The sequence below is a fragment of the Apis florea genome, unplaced genomic scaffold (genome assembly GCF_048593485.1).
Source record: "Apis florea isolate Af1SG1 unplaced genomic scaffold, ASM4859348v1 contig_2291_pilon, whole genome shotgun sequence".
NCBI lineage: Eukaryota > Metazoa > Arthropoda > Insecta > Hymenoptera > Apidae > Apis > Apis florea.
Window position 1 is genome coordinate 5,890,006 of NW_028256553.1, and position 22,977 is coordinate 5,912,982.

At 22.5% G+C, this 22,977-nt stretch overlaps 1 protein-coding gene across 1 annotated transcript in view; it reads left to right on the top strand.

Moving 5' to 3' along the window:
* The window catches only part of LOC105735659 (uncharacterized), a 341,613-nt gene that overhangs the window by 211,037 nt on the left and 107,599 nt on the right, over positions 1–22,977 (top strand). The window contains exon 2 of the mRNA XM_086903444.1: positions 21,152–21,366. The gene's annotated coding sequence lies outside the window, so the exon portion shown is untranslated. The remainder of the gene's footprint in view (positions 1–21,151; positions 21,367–22,977) is intronic.

The following is a 22,977-nucleotide window of genomic DNA, read 5'->3' on the forward strand; positions in this document are numbered from 1 at the left end:
TTACACAAAAAATTTAATCAAAAATAAAATATTTCCATTCAGGAAAAATTAAAAATAAAATTAAATAAATTCATACAGATATTTTAAATAAAACATTATTATATTTTAAAATTATATTCTGAATATCTTCATTAATTCATTTCTTTCAAAGAAGTTTCTCTAAAAGACGTTTTTTTCAGTCGTTTGACAGTTGTTTGTAAAATTGTCTTCTTCAAAAAAAGACAGCCATTTAATCGATTGCCTCTAATCTCCAATCCTATATTTATCATAGAGACAATCTATGCAACAGCATTTCGTATGATTCCATTTGATGTATCCAAGCTCAAAATCGTAAAATTGATACAAGGGTTTCAATAAATTCAAATTCGACCTGATCAGCTCACAAGCTAGCAATGTGTCAATATCACTCTTCTAATGAATTTACATTCCGATAACTAAATCACTTTTCAAGATAACTAATTACTCTCAATACTATTCACTTCATGTTATACTGACAAATGCAGCTATATCAGTTAAAATATAAGAGAACAGATTTCAAGATAAAAAAACAATTCTCTTAATTTATAAAAAATTATGCAGAATTATATGATGTTATGAGTGAAATTATTGCATTCCTCTTTCAAGATTTGTTGAAAATTTTATGAAGAATATGCTCTATACAATAATTCTTCAATTAAAAAAATAAAGAAGTTCAAATTAATTATTTATTATTATAACTCAATAATATTTAAGAAAATAAGATTGCTCTTTTTATTTCTAAAAGATCTTTTAAATTTTATTTACTCATTTATTTATTTATCTATTATACATCCAATGTACTCTATTATTAACTAACAATAAAAGAAGTTATTAAATATTTATTTATTATTTATAATCATTTTATCAATTATCTAATAAATTTATTTTATTAAATTAATTTAAATTAAATTAAATTGGTTTTAATGATTTTTTAAAAAATAAACTTTTTTCGTAAAATACATATGGTTTAATAACATTTTTTAATATTATTATGCAATCATTTCATTCAAATATATTTTCTAGAAACAAATAATCTAATGAAATTATCCAAACATTCATCAAAATAAAATAATCGACCTCTATCTTAACCATGACATGCCGATACTATGATTGTTATCCTTTCATTATAGGAACCGTGTGAAAGGATATTTAGTCTATATAGTGAGTGTGGAATGCTAGGATTTCAGAGACCATAATCTCGCCTCTCGTCTCCTAGAAGAGCTATGTACCAAGTACAAGCACGTGACGCAGATATGCGACACGCATAAACACTGTGTTAACGTTTACGTGAGGGTCGCTGCTTTTCAACCGGCCGCTAATTCATTGAGCACTACTACTGTTTCTCCCTATAGTGAAACGAACAAGCACCGCTGTCAATCCAGCAGAATAGAGACCGGCATGCATGCTCGCCTTTGTCATGTCGAACGATTGAATTTAGAACGAACCAATCCGACAATGTGAATACTTTTTGCATTTCCAGGTGATTCGCTTCAGACTTAACAATCAATGGGTTAAAAAATGAACTCTTTTTTTATAGAATTTTTTAGAAAGAGAATGAAATCATTTTCATAATTTCTTGGGCATAAATGTCGTTTGATTTTCATGATCATCAATCATTATTCATGATTATTTAATTAATTTGGATTAGAATATTAAAGAATAAATTAAAGAAAAAATTTAAAAAATAAAAAATTTAAATAATGAATTATTTTAATTATCTTTATTATTATATGTATCATAAATATTATAATATAAGAAAAATAAGTTTGTTTTATATTATGGTGGTTATAATATATTATTTTAATTTTATTATATATTTTTGGTTCAATTAATCTACTTAAATTTTAATTATGGTAAGTAAAGAGAAATATTTAATATTTAACATTAAAAAAAAAATATTTTCAGAAACACGTCTTTGGCTTATGAAGTAAAACAACAATTTTATACATTATTCGAATTTAAAATTTGTCATTTTATCTTTATATATTTTAGAATATTAATAAATAAAAAAATTATTCAAATTCAAAAACATAGAAATAAATTTATAGTGCATTCATTTTACTTTATTTTTTTTATATAAATTGTTTGATGATCAATGAAATTTTATAATAAACAAAATTTTAATGTTAAGAATACTATTTAAATAAAAGTAAATTTTTAAAAAGTATTTTTAATTATAGAGTTTGCTTAAAATATTTTTTATTCTATAATGATAGAAAATATCAACATTCAATATATAATATTGAATGATATTTTTTTGTTTCGTTTTACACTTAGTAATATTTACAAAATTTGCACTTAGTTAATTAATCTTTCATTAAAAAATAAAACTCTTCAAGAACGAGAAATGAAATTTTGAAACTTGATCGATTAATAATACAATTTAAAACAAAGAACGGAATAAATTAAAAATGTAAAAAATGGAAAACATCAAAAAACAAAAAAATGTTTCTATTTGAAACATTTAAATGTTATAGAACAATTAGAAAACTTGTAGACTTAATGAATAAAATTTTTAAATTTGGCATAAATGGATTAATGATTTTGTTAATTCATAATAAAAATAAAAATATTGAAAGTACAAACAATAAACCTAAATTTTATTAAAACAGTCATAGATGATATTATACAAATAAAATATTTAAAACAAATCCTCTTTTTCTTATTATTATATTATTATATCTTATTATTATATAATAAAAATATATTAGAAAATCATATTTCTTTAAAATTGAACTTCATAATATTTTATTGTTAAATCAGATAAAAATCTATTATATGTTTATAAAAAATATATCATTCATTTTTAATATCAATTATTTTCTTTCTATTATTAAAAAATATAATCAATTACGCTATTAAATATATTAAATAAAAAAAACATATTTTAAAGAATTAATACGCAAGTCAGAATTCAAATTAAGCATTTGAAACTAATAGATATTCTTCTTCTGTTACAGGTAAGCAAATGAAATTATTCTCTAAGCAACAATAATAGTAAGTCATTAAAATAACTTAAAAATAAAATAAGTATATAAAAGCTATTCAATTTACACATAAAAGCTTCATTCTCAATGATGATCTTCTAAAAATGAATAATGAATCATATCAAATCAAATGTGTGCTCTATATTTTATTTTATTTTATATATATTATATATATATATTTTTATTTTATATTTTTATGTGATATTTTTTTATGAAACATTTGCTTCTCAATTCATATCATTTGGCTGTTGTTACATAATGTTAGAAATAAACAAACAATATTAGACTAAAAGAAATTTTTCTACATATGATACATACACATGATTGTTGTAAATTTTATTAGAAAAAAAATTAATATTAGTTTTAAAAAACTAATATTAATTAATATTAATTAATTTAGCAATTTGTTCAATGTTATTGTCATCTAATTAAAATGGATTTTAAATATAAATATATATATTTATATGTTTAAGTGCGTAGCTGTTTTATATTGTATTACTTATGTTTAAATCATGCATATAAAAAAATTACTTTTTGTAGGTGGGATGCATGCCTATTTTTTCATTTTTCTATAATTGCATACTATAAGATTATCATCAAGTATTGAATATGTTTTATTTGTATTCCATATAATCAAAAAAGAATTGAGTTCAATTGAATTACCATTTATTTACTATTTACTTCTAGCCATTGAATGTAGTGAGTTATTAATAAAGAAAAAATAAAATTAAGAAAGAACTCATGAAATGAAAAAAAAAAAGAAGATATATATTTTTTGTCTCGAAATTGTCAGTTTGATTTATTAGAATTATGAGAAAGATTAAAAATAAGGGAAATATGATCAATGTAACGTATATTGTTATTGTATTAATTGTATCGACTTATAACAAGTTTCATTTGATCAATGCTAGAAGAAATCATCGAACTCAATAGAAACTAAAAGTTCAATGAAAGATAATGATAGAAGTTGCTATTGAAATCTTGAAGCGTTTGCTAACAATAAACGGTTTTTAATCTATGAGATTATATATAATATTATTTATTATAATTATATATCTATTTTTTATAGATGAAAACTTGTAAAGAAATCGTAATTTTGATAAAGGTTCTATTCATATTAATTAAGATTAAATTCGAAATATAAAAAACCCGTCAAATACCAATTCAGAGAGATCAAATTGTAAAAATTTTTTACAAATCAGAAAAGAATAACTAGTGAAAACTTGCTTCTTTTATTTTTGATAATCGCCTGAATATAGAATGAGTCAGTGTCTCTTCGTTTATTAGATCGAATAATTATCCGATAGTATAGATAATTCACATTTGGAGCTGTTTAGCAAAAAATTGGTTGATACTAAAAATCGGTACGCAAACTGATACATTATTATAATATTCAATTATAACAGTGAATATTAATATCAATTGATGGTTGATCATTGTGGCGTAATGCCAGCGAAATATAATATTATATATTATTGCATATTATTAATGAAAGATATATATATAGTTCAAAAAGAATTTTAAAAAATATCAATCATTTATAGATACTATTTTATATCACATTTATCTTACAATAATAATTCTAATTAATTCTAATCTTGTAATTTAATTTTGATGATTAAATAGAAACCGGTAGATCTATATGATACTATAAATCATTAGCTTGTTGCATAAAGATACTAGACAATTGAAATTTATATCTAAATAAACAGAAGAAATCAGATACATGAAAGATAAGAAATTAGGCATCTAGATGATGTATTGAGATATTATCGAATGTTTACTTTTAAATGTTAAAAAAAATAATATATATTTAAAAATCTATTTTATATGCAGAAGCAGACAATTTTATTGGATAACTTATTGTTATCGCCGTAGCCGGATTAACTTCGTCGCAATGGACTCGTTAGGCATCGGGCGATATATTATTAGAGAACTGTGTCTCACACGTATGTACAAGCATATCCGACGGTCGGAGCACGATTTTTCTCGATGTACCAATTGATTAGGACTTGCTCTGCCCGAGAGTTTGTGCAGTAGTGAAGATTAGTCAAAAAGAAAGTGAATCAGTTCGACTTTCTTCTTGGTTAATTGAGAATGTCCTAATTATGAGTGGGGAATGTCGGTGACTAATAACATCACCCGATTTGCGATATGGCCCAAGGCCGGGATGACAGGTATCCTTTGAATACAACTTGGGTGGCACGCAGAGAACATTCTGGTAAACCTAAAGAAAGAGCTACGTCTGTCTGCCCTATCAATGGTTTTCTATTTATAGTCCACGATAACGCTTGCGAACACTTATCAATTTAAATTTTTTTTTGAAAAATTTACAAATAATAAATATAGTATAGACTATATCAAATAAGATAATAATAATTTAAATAATGGATTATTTTATCTTTATTTTACAAATAATATAAAAAATTTATTTTGCATTTAATAAATAAACGAAATCAATCTGGAATTTCAAAATCAATACGGATATCAGAATAAAATATAAAATAAAATATTTGAACATTTGAACAAAAACATTTTGAATCATAATATAAAAAAGACTATAACACAACATCATTTTATTAATATATCACAAATTATTCAAAAAATTTAAATTCTCTATTATTACCTCTTTTTTTATAATATTAATATAAAATACTAAGAGAATTTAAAATGAAAACTCAATTGAATTATTATTCTAATTATTCCATTATTCTAAAATAATAATTTAACATTGAATATAAAATTTATTCTGGTTTCGATCCCTTTTCATTTCGTCGCACTTTGTACTTCTTGAATTTCATTTCATTCTGAATTAATAAATTAAATATATGCATGCGAATAAATAATGTTTAGTTTTATTCGAATTACATCGTTTTAATAAATCATTTGAAAAAATGAAATCTTTGCACTCTATTGATTGATTTATTGTCCCGCTAATGATGATTATTGTTGTTTAATCATTGTTCACGTAATAAAATAGATACACATATACATAATTTTTACAAGAGGAATGATTTTGATAAAATTTTACAAAATTATTTATACATTCTTAAAACTATCTTATTTTTTAATCGTAATACAAATTAAGTATTCTTAAAAAAATTATTCACATAAAATAATAAAAAAAATAAATAAGGCTTAAATTCAAAATTCAAAAATGATCACACAGGATCATAATATTTTAATTGCGAATGGATAAATAATAAATCATCAGCATTATGGATGAACAAGAACAAACAAAGTCCTTGATACATATTAACGATTCTCCGCAAATTTTCATGGAACACGATGTCATATTTCGACGTCTAGAAATTGGATACGCAAATGATATCATAGTAGAATTGTATCTTCAGGAATGCTATGAAAAATCTATGAAAACTATGAATGATTGTAAGCACATTTTGTTAATTTTTTTTGTCTATGACGAATAACTTTATTTAGACTTTATTTCACAATACACATAAGAAAGGAAATGTGATTTGATATTGAAATATGATTTCCATTTATTTTCTTGGTAACAGAACTAATATCATACGAATTAGATTATTTTATTTCATCAATTATGATATCATTTTTATTATGATTGATATATAATATAAATCAAACAGACGTTTGTATATTTATATTTAATGATATCCATTGCATTAATAAAATAATGAGACTAAATATATAAAATAATAACATATAAAATAAATTTTGTACTTTTTTTCTTCAAAATAATTTTTAAAGAATTCAATACAATATAAGTTTACATCGGTCATTTAATTGTTTAAAAATTGTTACATTTAAAAGAAGAAAAACGATGAAAAACGTGGAATGGCTAAGAAATAATGAATTATGGGATTTTGGCATACTTATCGCAAATTTTTCAGAATTCCATAATTTTACCAAGAAGCTATTGTTGATATCAATTAAATCAATTAAATCATATGCAAAAATAATTTGGGCCATTGGAAAATTTTAAGAATTGTTTGTTCAGTTAGATAGTGATATTTGCTATAAAAGAAACAGCTATAAAAGGAGCAGCATTGAAATAATAAATTAATCAAAATAATCAAAATAAAAATTAATCAACACAATTTTATAATAGTAATATAATTCAATAATTGTTATTTCTTTTTATTTTGAAGATTATTTATATTAATTTATATTTACACAAAGAGAAATAAAATCTGAAAAAGTCGTATTTACGTGCACAGTGTATTTTAAAAAGATCTCTGAAAAACATAATAATTTAAAATGTATGAATAAAATTTTTTCAAAAAATGACATAAACTTAATATTCAGAATCACATTTAAAAGAATTTATATGATAAGAAGCATAAAAATATTTTAATTTTTATTTTTTATTTTATTTTCTTGAATTAATATATTAAATTATATACTTGCAATTCAGTATTCGTGAAATTCTCGCTTGTGGTTTCCTTAACCATATTTGCTTGTTGTTTTAATCAAGAATATTCAATCAGATATACTGGCTATGGGAAATTTTATTTTTATTATATATTTAGAAGTTACGATTATAAACAAAACATTTTGCATTAATTAATTTAACTATTAAATTAAAGAAAATTTTAAGAATTATCTAGCATTAATTTCAATTAATAAATACGAATCTCAATTTGTAATTAGAATAGTAATTTTTATTCAATATCATATAATATTCAAATATAATATTCAAATATAATATAATATTCAGATTTCAAAAAGAAATCAGATTTACAAAAGATTTAAAGATTATTATTTAATATTATTTAAATATATTTAGGAATGAAGCATTTTCTAAAGTTTATTAAAGTTCATTTTTAAAGTTATAGTGTTTTCAAATATGTAAGATACAAAAAGTTAAATAGCATCAATTTAATATCAATAACATGTACATATTATTATTATTATTAAAATGCATTAAATTTTCCTTATTATCTTATTAAGAAAATAATATTATCAAATTGAAAAAATATTAATAGAATAAAAAGTTGTTTTTTTTTTATTTATTTTTATTTTCACTTTTTTCAACTTAATTAGTAGAACATTATTTTGTTATTTTCAAAAATATCAAAATTTAAGTGCATAGTCATTTGCATATTCAAATATTATTTCTTTTTTTATGCATATTTACAATTATAAAATTATAAAAATACTAATCAATAAAATAAAATAAAATAAAAATTTTTAATAATGAATCAAACTATTCTTTTGAAAATAAAATTATTACATTTAATAATTATAAGATTTTACATATATATATATATATATATATATACACATATATAAAAATTTTTATATGTATTATGTTCACTTTTTATTGTAAATTTTTAAATAAAATATAAGATTAAGGAAAATATAATAAATATATTAAACTATAATTTTATTATTCTTTATTACAAATTTCCTGCAAAATAATTCAAAGTTTGAATTATTACTAGTTTATTTTAAAATTAATTGCTTTCAAGGATTAAACTCAATTAACGATTAAGTTTCAATTCAGCTTCGAAGCTTATTAATTATTTTTACGATTGTGCAAACTAGCAATTCTTTCAATTTCTCTTCATCAATCATTAAACTTAAGTCTTTAATAAATAATCATATGTTATTATATATTGCAAATTGATCAAATTAATGAAATTAAAATAATTACAAAATATTCAATATATTTTTGTCAAATATTTTTATTCCTCTATTCTAATTGTTTCTATATTCAAAATACCATTTTAAAAATTTTTCAATCAATCTTTATTATTATTATATAAATGTATTTATGTATTTTTCAATTATATAATAATATATAAAAAAATATAAATATATAATAATATATAAAAAATTCTTAGGACAAAGTAATAAAAATAATTATAAGGAATGAGTTATTGATTAAATTTAAAAAGTTTTCCTTGAACGATTTCCTGTTGTCAAAAATATCTTTGTTCATACATTTTGTCATCATAAAAACTGCAATTAAAATGTTAATCGATAGGGAAGCGAAGGACAAAAACCATTTAAAACATGCTTTCATGCAAAATACATTGGAACAGTGCATATACTACATATCATATACAATAGTGACGGTATTTATTCTAAAAAGCATGTTTTTAAAATTCATTTTTAGTTTTTATCATCGTAGTTTATATGTAAAAACAACAAATCGCCATTACGTTATTTTTAACATAAAGTTGAACGATGTCGACATAAAAAATTAAACCAAAAATTACTAATATCAATATTTAATATTATCTTCAAGAAATTTATTTGATAGAAAATCATAATAGATCAAAAAGAATAATTAACATGACATTAGGTACTGTCAAATTATATATACAAATAAGAAGATTTCTAAAGATATTTATGATTGCTATCTCTTCAAAATAAAATTTTTATTAGATTTCTAAATTTTTAAAATAAAAATAAAAAGTTATAATAATCAAGCAAAAAAAAAAAATTAATTCCAAATACATTAATGAATTTATAAAAAAATTTTTAGAAAACATAAATATCTTAAACGTCAAAATATTAGATGTTAGATTAAAAATTTATAGAAAATTTATAGGAAAGAAAAGTGAAAATAAACTTGAGAGAATTTAAGATAACAATTTAAGATAACAATTCGTTGAAATAAGAGTAGAAGCCACTATAGAGTTCGTCGGATAACCGTGTCAGATATAATACAACTTAATCTCATGTGATTAGCAAGTAAGACGTATACACGATGAAACTTAGCTGACCCTAAGTTGTTTAGATAGTGCAATTGCTACCTGTCTAGCTTGTTACAAGAGATGTTATGGAGCGATTCTTGCTTATCGTTTCTTATCTGGAAATTCTTACTTAAATTTAACAGCAAATTTATAAAATAAAAGATCAATTATAGTAAATTCGAAAAATATTTAATTATAAACATTTGATTAATTAATTGATAATAATTTATTTTTAATTATGAATAAAACAGTTATATTAATAATTATCATATATTTATAATGTATAATGTGTAATATAACAAATTATAATATATATAAGATTGTAGTTTATTATATGCTATATAATAATTATATTATTATTATAAAATTATAAATATTATATGCTATATAAGAAGTAATTTTTGTTTGATTTGTTTAATTTATTTTTTCTAATATTTTCTTTCTTTTCATATATAATTTATATTTTCATTTTTATTTTAGCGTTCATGTCATTAATCTATATGATTTTATTCAATTTAATATTTATATTATGTCAAACTATCTCAATTAATACAATAAGAGCAATATAATAAATCATTAAAATTTAAATATCTAAGAAAAAATTACTTATATTATTAAAAAGCTTTAATTTTTTTCAAATATTTATATTTTATAATAATAAAAATAATAATTAATCAATTAATCATCGAAATAAGAATTGTGGAGATAAAATATTACAAATGATATTTCATTTAACAGTTCTTTTCATCGCGAATATTTATAATGGTAAAAATCAAAATAAAATATCTATCGTGCCTGATTGAAATTTCTGTGCAGTCATTCTTAAAAAGATGGTAGAATTACAATTTTAAACCGCATTATAGTTGGATATTAATAAATAAAAATGATTTTAGTGGTATAATGAGTCTAAATAAATAAAGCCAATACCTTAATCAAAGTCAATTCGTCGATTACTGTATTAGTCTATTACTATTTCAATGTTTGTAAAATTATTTTACAAAGATTGTTTCAAAATATTTTATTGTTATATTAAAATAAAGAGTCTGTGAATATATCATGATAATTATTTTAATCTTATTTCAAATATTAATATTTTTTAATTATTTTTATTATTAAATAGATTTTATATCTCTTTATTTAAATATTTTTTAAATAATTTTAAATATTTAATCAAATTATATTATTCATAGAAAATTTTATTCTGTGATCTATTATTAGTACAAATAAAAAAAAGTTTTATGTAAGTATCGCCACAATTTTTTATTTTTTCAATGTTATGTAAAATAAAATCAAAATGTTAAAATTATTTCAAGATTTTAAAATCATATGTACTTGTAATTAAATCATTGAATATTTTTTATCCTTAAAATCAAGAATGAAATTTCAGAAATAAAAATCATAATTTTATGGAATAAAAATATGAACATGATGAACATTTAAAAAAGTTAAAATAACTATGATTTTTTATTATAAAAAAAAGTTTTTTTTAAAGAATTATATGTTTCTAATTATGTTATTCGAAATTATATTTAGAAATCATCATAGTTAAAAATCATACTTCACAAGTTCTAATAAAGTTATTCAAATTCTGTCCAATCAATTTCCAATCAATTTTGTTTCTGAAAAAATATTCAAATTAAAAAAGAAAATTAAAAAGCTGACACGATATAAAATAATATACAATATATCACTTTCCTTTTCATAGCAGATGTACTTTAAAAAATTAATTGTTATCTGTTGCAATAGAATTAATTAAAAGCAAGTTGCGAAATTAGATTAACATTTTCTATATCGAAACCAAAATCTGAAAGTAAAAGGAAAAACACAAGAAAAATAGAAAAATAGAAAATAAAAACTTTGTATATTTACACATTTTATACATATATAACATATAATATTATGAATTTACATTTCGAAAACAATAGCTATTAAAATTCAACGATATAATAGCGAAACGTTTTGACAAACGGATTAAGCTAATCCATCATATCAAATAATGGTCATTTAAATGAGTTAAAATAAATTATCTAGAATCAAAATAAAAATAAAAAGAATTTCACCGAAACGATGATTAAGTTATATTAAAATTAATATTAATTTATAAATAGCTTAAGAAATGTAGAAATTATTACAACAATTTTATTTCGGCTTCATCTATAAATATCTATTCGTTGTAACTAATATATTGAATGTCATATTGATTTTACATGATAAGATATAAAGAACGATTCTTGTATCCTTAAAATAATGTTTAATAATTACGTATACAGTATAATTAAATATAATAATTTTTTACATAATAATTGTAAACAATATTTAAAGCAATTATGTAATAATCTATAAATTTGTTAAAAAGTTTTAATCTTTTTAATGTAAATTAAAAATGTTGAAAACTAATTTTATTTATACTTAAAAAAGATTTTTCCTTCTAGAAAAAAACTATGAGTTTTTATTATAATTCCTTTATATAATTCTTATATAACAATAAAATTTTTATTATTATATGTATATATTCATAAATATCAGATATTATATTGATTAAATAAGAAACATTCATTCTATTTTTTTAATCATTCTTTTTCAGTAACAAATTCGTTTAGATATATATATATATATATACAATAGAATATACAAAATCTTCTATTATATACGAAGATAATCGTTCGAAAATGAAAAACTTTATCAAGACATCATGTGTAAATACCAACAAAATCTAAATAATAATCGAATGATCATCATGGATTAACATTTATGAAACAGCTAAATGTAATTTATTATCTTTATCATTATAAACTCTCTCCATCCATCTCTGGATAAAAACTGCAATTTATTCAAGAACAGGAATGTTCAAAGTATATCTCATTCTATGAAGCACAATATAGAATGCATAAGTTTGTTATCAGATTCATTAGAAACACATTCCATTTAATATGATAAACACTTATCAACTATAACAAATTGAAAACAAAAAGTGATATATTAAAAACTTGCAAGTTGATCGGAAAAGTCAAGAATATTCAATATAACAACTTTCAGAACTTTAGTTAATTAAATTTTAACCGCATCAAGGGAGAAAGTTTACTCCTCTTTATTATCGAAGAAAGGTAGGCGCTTGAGAGTAATGAATCAAAGCGGAAGCACTCGGTGATCGATAATAACGTTACAATATCGTTTTGCTCGAGTTTCCGAATATTACAAGATTCAAATTATTTTAGAACAGAAGCGTTTACAAAATATAAAGACGCATATATGCAATTCCTAAAGTTGAACCGTGATTTCATCTATTCTTTTAAATTATATCGATAACTATTGAAATAGTTATTGAATAGTTATTGAGTAATTTTACCATTATATTTAGAGTAAATTCAAAGTAAATATATTTCGAAATAACAATAATCAAGTATCTTTTTAAATTTTTATACGAATAATATAATTTTGAGTAATGATATATTCTGATTTCAATTTTGCGTTATATTAGACTATTTAAGAATAACATGTTTATTAAAGAGTAACGACAAAATACAAATATTAGTTTAGTAGAAGTATGAAAAAATTATCGTTTTATTTTTCTTCAAAGAAATGATTGTATTTACTTTTTTGCATAACATTGAATTAAAAAAATTTTTTTAAATTTTTTAAAAATATAGCACAATTTTGTTATAATAATTAAAAAAGATTGGATAACAGAAGATTTGAATAATAATTTTAGTTTGTTTTAATCTGATATTGAACGATGAATTGATTTTATTATTGATAAATAATAATAGTACAATATGTTTTTGATTTAAAATTAGATATCAAATTTTATTATATATATTTATAATATTATTTTATATTTATTACGAAATATTAAAAATTTAATTAAAAATCTTTACTATAATATGAAACATTTTAATTTCACATATACACTAAAGATTAAAGAAAATTAAATGGCTAAATACACGATTGAAAATTTGATTAAAAATAAAGTATTCTTGGACTATTAAACGACAAAAAATAAGAAATAAAAATTTCTTATGAGAATAATAAAATTTTAATTTTCGATTCTTTTTCAAATTTATAATTATTTCAAAAAGATTCTTCCTTTTATTCCTATGCGTAGACAAGAAAAATCGTGTTTACTTATAATTTTTTATCTTTTTATCTTTGTAACAATTTTGTATATATTTCATACACAAATTAAATCATTATCACTAAGAGATAGAAAATATTGTAATGACAAGATTTATTATAAAGATATTGCAATGTTTATTTTTAACATGTATGAGAAATTAATAATTAATCGTAATAATTTCGAAAACAATATCTACTATATGTATAAAAAATAAATACTAGAATTTCATAAAATTTTTTAAACAGAAAAAAAAAAATAAAAAATAGAAAAAAAAACGCAAACAAGTAAAACATAAACATAGTATATTTTTTTCAATAAAATTCATATTTATTTTATTCATATTTTACAAGAAGTTTATGTGATGATCGCAAATTAATTAATGTAAAGAAAAAAATTTTTTAAAAAATGTTTTAATTCCGCTCCATTTCATTTATTTTGGTGTTCACTCATGCTAATGAATTTTCCTGCAAATATTGCTAAAGATAATAATTTATCTCTTATCATCGAAAACATTCTCTCTATCTCGCAGTTATACAATGCACATGATATTCATAAGATTTCGATATATATATTCATAGAAAAATATTTTGATTTTTTTTTGTCGTATCGCTAATAATTTAATATCTAGATATCATTTAGATAAGAAAATAGAGATTAAAAATCAGAAAACTTCATGATTATACAAGCTTGAATAAAAATATTAGTTATTGCATTAAAGGAACGTTTCAGGGAAATTTTAAGAGATTTTAACGATGCATAGCGTGAACAAAATAAGTCAAAAATTACGCCTATACATTGATAATATGACTTATCGTGTTTCTTATCGCTATTTTAAAACGCGTGCAGCAATATCTTTCTTTCAGATGCGAGAATAAACGACCTCCCCAATTATCGTAGTTTTAATCTTTTTCTCTTGTTACTTGTTTTCTTTTATATTTTTCTCTTTTTCTTTTACCACCCATAAAATGATTTTCGCGATAAATAAATCTTTCATTTAGATCAAAGTAATTAAGAAAGTTGCATATTTTTTTCCAATTTTTAATTGAGAAATTTATGTAATTCGACGCGTTTAACTAATGATAGATCATATCACTGTGCGGGTAGCATGGAAGTTAAATTTCAAAGAAATTGGCGCTAAAGATTTGATCAAATTTTATATTTTCACTACAACGTTTACAGATATAGATATAGATATGTTATTATAAAACACATATCTCTTTTTTTATTCGTAATAAATATAAAATATGCGTACTATAATATATGTAATAAATTATTAAATTTTTACAATTTAAAATTTTCATTCGAAAATTATTTATCATATTTTTATTTTTAATTATTTATTATTTATATATTATTTTTTTATTTATATAAATTTATTTATGATAATTATTTATAATTAATTAGTTATATTTTATTTTAATTATCTTAATTTTAATTTAAAATAATATAAATTTTTTAAAGAAAAATTTTAAAGAAATGTATTTTTAAGAATATATATCATATGAAACAATAAAATTGAACTATATTGTTTATAATCTATTATATATAAAATGTATAATAAAAAATATATATTTAAAATATCATATTTTAAACATTTAAGTTCTTAAATTTAAAATTATTATTTTAATCATATTATTATATTACTCCTTAAATTAAAATTTTAAAAATATATATATATATATAAATAATTCTATAATTTCTAATATATCGTTCTATTTTTATTTATATTTATATTTAGAATTTAGAATTAATAACTTCTATATATTTTTAATTAAAAATAACAAAACAACAAAATCAAATCCCTTAAAAATTGCACAATTTTGCAAAATAGAAAAAAAATTTAAAACACATATATAAAATTAAAAAATCATATATAATAATTTTATAAAACTGTTTTATTAGTTGATTTTTTTAAAGTCAATTGATTTGACACTTGCCAATAATTCGTCGATATTCAGCAGAAACCGAATATTTCTGTTTCAGTTTGCAATCAAGTATCAGCAATTCATATTCCTTCAATCAGAATGATTGTATTTGATCAGAAATTCTGACAGGGTCGACGCATAGATGTATAGGTGTGATAGTTCATTCATCTGCATGGATAATTGACGTATAGTGATGAATACGTTTATATTATATGCTAATAACTTAGGTAAGGCTGTCGAAAACACATTATTATCAGATATCAAAATTCTAATATTAATAAACTTTGACATAAATATAATAAAAAGATTGGACAAATCATTATCATTTAAATATTATTATATATATAAATTGTTAAGAATAATATAAAAGATTAATGTAATTTAATAAATTCGATGAATTGTAATAATTAGTGTACGGATTTTTATATATTTTTATGAGATGTTATAATATTTAAATATGGAAAATATAAATTATCTAAAATACATATAGTGATATTTAAAAAATGAAATGGATTTATATATATGTATAAATTCTATTTCTTTAACTGTGTTTATATAAAAATTTTAATTTATATAAACATTATATAAACATCTATAGTCTATTGATAATAATAATAAATTAATAATATCGAATTATATTATGGTACTTTCTATTATGGTACTTTTTATTACAAAATATTTATATACTGTAATAAATATATATATTTGTTCTGATTTTAAATTAGTAATATTAAATAATAGCTGGTATAAATATTTAAACATATAAATATAATTAATATAAATATAATTAAGTACTGAAAATAAAACAATTATTTCTTAGATATGAAAATATCTTGAAATATTTCTTCACAACAAATTAATTATAACAGGCAAATATTTCTTTGTGCAAGTTATAAGTTGTCGAGACAAAATATTCAATATTCTATATTTTTGCAACAGTTTTTATTCTTTCAATTAGATGAAACAAATAAATACACGAATATAAACATTTCAGTTATTTTTTATCGCGTTGAATAATTTTTAATTGATTGATTATTTAGTTGTGCCATTTAATTTATTTCATCAACATTTTACATCGTTTATGTAATTTGAATTTATATTTCCTTTAATAAAATATATAATTAATTATAATAATTATTTGACAATATTTAATAATGATTAAATATAGATTTGTGAGTTTTGTTTCTTCTTGTTTAATGTAAATGTGTACAATAGATACTTTGTAATAACATGATATGAATAAATATTTAAAAATCAACTCTATAAATTGATAAAAAACATTACAATAAAAAATTAGTAACCGCAGTTACGTTATAAAATAAGAGATGAATATTTTTCTATGTGCAATTTTTTTCAACATGAAATATTTGTTATTCGTAATAAAATATAATTATCCCAAGAAGAGTAATAATTTTTCAGAATTTTTCGAAAAGAATTATGTTAGCAATGTGATATAAATTTTTTTTATAAAATATTTTAAAAAATTAATATTATATATAAATGTAAATCAGGATAGTTATATCACGTGTCGTGAAAAAAGTATATATATATACACATATACAATAAATTTTCTTATAATATGGGAAATATATTTTGTGCAATATGAATTATTATTATACAAGTATAGAATATATAATTTATAATATGTATTATGTAATATGTATAATATATAATATGTATTATACGAGTTATTAGATTATTTAATACATGTAGTTTATGTATGGAAATTTATAAAAATAATTTATGTAAATATTACACGAGTATTATTACATATTTTTCCATCATGTTGTATTTCATTATTATTAAAAAATCAATAGCAAAGATATAATATATTATTTGGCAAAGAAATATTAATTATTAATATTGTTATTAATTTATTGTGAATTTGTTAGAAAATAAACTCTCATTATTTTTATATGTATTTTCTTTCTTAATTGAATCTTATTTATAATATTTATTATCTTGATTATTTTTATTCATTTATGAAATCAATAATATTTAATTAAATATTTTATAAATAATTATTAAAACTATTTTATTATTTTTAAAAACATAAAATAAAAAATTTCATTCATTATGTTAATAAAAATCCTTTATTTTTTCTTGTATGAGAAAAAATGAGAAAAAAAAAAGACAACAACAAAAATATTTGACTCGAATATTAAAGTTAAAAAATCTGTATAATCCTTAACTTTTTTCTATCTTTCTTTTTCTTTTCATGTAAGAAGAAACATTGCAAAAAACATCTGCAGGAATTCTTCAAAGTTTTTCAAGTCCGATTGCACGAAGAATGATTCCTGCTCGAATAAATTATTAAAAAAACAAACGAATAACAAATAGAAAATATTTCGTGGACAAATAATGAAATGAAAAAAAAAATAAAGCAAAATAAAAAATAAAGTAAATAAAGAGAAAAAAAGACAAAATATATAAAGAAAAGTTAATTATGAAGTTTATCACGAAAAAGAAAAAACGAAAAGATAGAAACAAAAGAAACAAACAATATTTAATTTTCATATTGTGTAACATTAAGATTTTGATATTGATATTGATACTGATCCTAGAATTCCATTTCTTTTTTATTCTGAATAATTTTTTTAGCATTTTCTTCTATTTAATTCTTCTTAATCTATTTAGTACTTTTTAATTTTTAAAAAAAATAGCGTTTTTCATTTATGGAAAAGTTAAATGATATTATGTCTTCAAATTTGAAAATAATTGAAAACAAAGAATATATTGATATTAAAATGATAAGTAAATATTTGTTTGAATTAAATATTTTATGAAAATTTCTCTTTAAGAAATTAATTGAAAAAAAAATAAAATAAAATAAAATAAAAGATACAATAAATTCTTGATACGAGATTGAAATTTAAAGAAATGATGAATATTCTAATTTGTATATAAAATAAACATTAAATAAAAATCAATTACAAATTATTTATGAAATATCATTATAAATTTCTTAACAATAATTATTCATATTAATTAATGCAAACAACAATTTATTTATCATCTTATGTTTTTTATTTCCAAAATTTGTTCATTTCTAATTACAAATCAAAATAAAAATCTCATATTCATTTTATAATTAACAATCATCAATTATAAAAATTTCAAATAAAAAATCATTATATTATTTTGCAAAATCAACAAATTGCAGTGTATGGAATTTATTTAACATAATAGGTGAAATTATTCGTATAAGATTTCTATATATAATATATCTAATCTAATCTAATCAACAGAAGAGTTTTTAGAGATTATATTATATTTTTACATACGTAAAAAATTAATATTTTAAATAAAATTGTATACTAATACATAGATAGATATGTAGATATAATTCAATAGTATAATATCAATAATTTTATGCAAAAATTATTCTCCAAAACTAAAAATGATGATCATCAAATATTTTTATTAACATTACTTTTACTAAAAAGTTATTTATCAATTATAGTAATGTTAATAAGATAAAATATTTTATAGTTATTGAAATTAGTGGCGAAATAACTTTTTGACAAGTTTTTGACTTTTTGATAAAGTTCATAAGTTCACTTACATTAAGTTACACTAATGAACAAAATTATAAAAAAAATCTTGAAAATCATTAATATAGATTATATTATATTTTAATAATAATAATAATAATATTATATATATATATTGTATATAAATAATATTATATACAAGTAAAAATCATTTATTTTTAATTATTATGATTATAAATTAAAGAACACAAAAAATTTACAAAAAATTTTAAATAAAAAAAAATAAAATTTTACTTAGAGAAAATTATAAGATATTAACATTTAAAATAAAAAGATTTATATAATTAAATTGTTACAAAATTGTTAATTCTAATTCTTTTTAATAGAAGTTTAGTAATGAGTTCGTTCTTTTTATTTTGAATTATTTCGATTATTCGATTTAACAAATTTTTACATAATATAATTTATATAACTTACATCCAAGTTTTTCTATGCAATCGCTGTTTTTTTTATACAATCCTTCAATATTTATATTGCTATTTTCATATATTGTTTTATGATATTTTTCCCATATATTAAGGTTATTAAGATTATAATATTAAGATTAAAAATTTAAAATATATATCTTTAACTAAATAAGTAAATAAATATTTTCCTATGAATTATTCATATATTATTTTTCATATACATTATTATATTATATTATTATAATATAATAATTATATATTATATTATTATATTATTATATATCATATAATGGAAAACAAAAAAGAATCAAATAAAATTGTATTTTTTTTTAAATTTTCTTATTAAAATGAATAAAAAATTATTATTTTTATTTTCTTATTAATTATACATAATATATATAATGAAAAAAAATTGTTTTTTGCTTATATAAAATATATATTTCATTATGTAATATATTTAATAACAATATAATTAATGACTTTTGTTTTTTATTCGCATGATGTGTTTTGTTAAAAATTATTATTATTATTATTTTCGGTTATATAAATTTTATGAAGTAATTTTTATTGATAATACAGAAAAGAGATCATTTCATCAATTTCGTTAAATGATCTTGAAATATATTACGGATTATATTTTGAGCAATAGGATATTATATTAACAACTTTTATTTGTTATTATATTTAATGTATAATGTATAATGTACAACATGTTAATGTATAATTTTGTTATCATTATTCAAAATAACAACATATTGACTATGTGACTAACAATATATTTCAAGATTATTGAAATTGGTAAAGTGACTCCTTTCATTATTCTTTTAATTTTCTATTAATATATTTTGTCATTAATACATTATATTATATTATATTACTTATTTTATTACGAATATATTTAATAAATCAATATTTATCAAATGCTTCATTCAACAAAAATGTCTCATATCTTAACATATCTTTAACTTAATAATTATTGTATTTTGAAATATCATTGAATCAATGTAATATATAATTTTATATTAATTGAAAATCTTAAGATCATCAATTTATCAATTTATCATTACCAACATTTAGAATAAGAATTAATTGTACTTTGAATGTTTTGGATCAAACACGCTTGCCCTGGACCTATATCTCGAATCGGGTGATGTCGATGCCCAATTACAGCATCGATATCTTCCCCACTCATAATTGGGACACTCCCTAATCAGCCAGGAAGAGAGTCGACCAGAGCTACGGTCTTCCTGGCTAACGATCACTACCGATAAGGCCTTTGGCCAGTTCATACTACCGAAATACTTCTCGGGCAGTCAAGACTACCGCACCGACTTTCCAACAGAAAGGTCGTAGTCACAAGTCGAGTCAATCGTTATTGGACACCGTGCCTCCGATCATCGGACACGGTGATATTGAGTTGGGACACAGCTTCCAAAAAAGACATCGCCCATCGGCATTAGGTCGACAAGCGACTAATTTCGGCAGCGGCGAAACCATTGGTCCTTCGAGCCGGATCTCCGAACGAGAACGGACTTCCAGCATTCATCTTCGGCGGATTCAGCAACGTCGGAGAGATTACTCACTAGGAGGACTCGAGATCAAGGACAGCGGATTTCGGCCTTCATCCAGCTTCGGGGACTGAACAGGCGATAGCTGTCTTGATTCCATCGTTCCGGTGAGTCTACAGTTTATTCACTTCTTTATTCGGTTATGAAGGACTACCTGCTACCGAGGAACTTTGTAAACTGATGGAGGATCGCGGACGGATAAAGGCGACCCTGACAAGGTTCAGAATCTTCTATGATACGCACCGTGACCGAATCAACCGAAGCTCTCCAGTGCTGGCTGGATCGGGTCGCGGGGTTGATGGAGAAAATTGAACCTATTCAGGACAGAATACAAACCCTCATTTGTAATACCGTGGACGAAGAAGTCCACCTGCACTTCTTCGAGGAATTCGAGATACAATACTTCGAACTAAAGGGCGCGGTCATAAGACACCACGGTCGCATTCGAGTGTCCTCGGTGCCCGCGAGCGATCCCGAGCGAACGTCCACACCGGTCGCACAAGTCACAACGGTTACCTTCGATTTCTATACCATCCTTCAGCGGCGACTTGGGTGAGTGGATCTATTTCCGCGATAGTTTCGAAACGATGGTTAATCGCGATTCACTCACCAACATGGAGAAGTTCCATTATCTCAAGGCGTTCCTAAAGGGTGAAGCACATCGGCTCTTGGCATCGGTTCGGATAGCGGAAGACAATTATGAGGCCGCATGGGAGTTCGTGAGTAGCAACTACGACGAAACTAACGCCATCGTAAGGCATCATTTATCACAGTTGTTCGAGCTTCCCGCGATGCGATCACGGTCGGCAGCGTACCTGCGACGGCTCTTTAACGAGTGTACTGCTCAGCTTCAAGCATTAGAATCACTGGAGATCTAGGTCCAAAACTGGGATTCCATGATCATATATTTCCTGGAGAGCAAGTTTCACTCGCAAATAACTGAGAACTGGGTGCAGGCCACGGCCAACTTGGACCGACTGGCGACCCTTTCGGACATGCGGTCGTTTCTTAAGCAACAGTGCTCCTCCTTGGCCGCCTTGGAGAAGCGCGCGAGCACTTCGAAATTAAAATCTTCGTCGTCTCAGGGATCGCACGCGAGAACCGTCGCCTTGGTGACCACGGAAAACTCGGTTTGCCCGCAATGTGCTTCGAAACACATACTCGCGCAGTGTGAACAATTCAAAGCGCTCGTGATTAACGCCCGCATCGCTCAGGCTAAGAAGTTGAAGGTTTGCTTCAACTGCCTCCGTTCGGGACACGGAGCCAAAAAGTGCAGCAGCGGCTCGTGCAAACAGTGCAAGGAGAAGCATCATACCTTGCTCCATGTGGGGAAGAAGCCCACGAACACATCAACGACCGAGAGTACCGTGGCGGAGGCACCCGCTAGTGCCGCTCCGCAGACCTATTGCGCGGCCCGATCTAATATGGATCCCATGTCCTATCAGGTCATGTTACTCACTGCCATTATCTACGTCACGGACAGGGAGGACGGGAAACATGAGTGCCGAGCCCTACTCGAGAGCTCGGAAGTAGACATCATCAAAACCTCGTTTTTGCGACGTCTCAATCTACCGCGTGAAGCCTATCGAACAACCCTTCGTGATATCGGGGGTCATCGACCGGTACTCGGTTTAGCGCATTTGCAGATATCATCGACGTGCAACGGGTTCCACACCACCCAGCCGTGCCTGATGGACGCCACCAGCGGCGACATACCC